The following is a 636-nucleotide window of genomic DNA, read 5'->3' on the forward strand; positions in this document are numbered from 1 at the left end:
TGTTTGTGTGTCTGTGTTTGTCCCCCCAACATCACTTGACAACCGATGCTGGTGTGTTTACGTCTTCGTAACTTGGCGGTTTGGCAAAAGGAGGCCGATAGAATAAGTACTAGGCTTACAAAGAATAAGTCCTGGGGTCGATTTTCTCGACTAAAGGTGGCGCTCCAGCATGGTCGCAGTCAAATGACTGAAACAAGTAAAAGAGTAAAAGAGTCTAAAGCAATGTCCATTTACCGTTCTCACTGGAGCTATTAAGGAAGATTTTGGGCATCATTTCTAACAGCTGCTTCTTGCACCCCTTTTGCCCTATCACTCCACCATTCCTGTTTAATTTTCCTTAGAGCAATCTGCAGTTGCTCTTTCAGCTTTCAGTAAGATTCATTTATGACATTTATTTAGCTGTGAATAAGCTGAATAACAATAAGTTTCTAGGATCTGATGGAATCTATGTAGAGGTCTTGAAATATGGGGGTAACAAAATGTTTGAACTCTTAAATAAGTTAATTTGTCACTGTTGGAGAACTGAGAAAGTGCCTCAAGATGGACTGATGTCATTTTAGTCTTCTTGTATAAATCGGGGCCAAAGGATCTGTTTGGTAATTTTCGTGGGATTTTGCTTTTGTCTGTAGCTGCAAA

This window comes from Octopus bimaculoides, chromosome 29, assembly GCF_001194135.2.
Source record: "Octopus bimaculoides isolate UCB-OBI-ISO-001 chromosome 29, ASM119413v2, whole genome shotgun sequence".
NCBI lineage: Eukaryota > Metazoa > Mollusca > Cephalopoda > Octopoda > Octopodidae > Octopus > Octopus bimaculoides.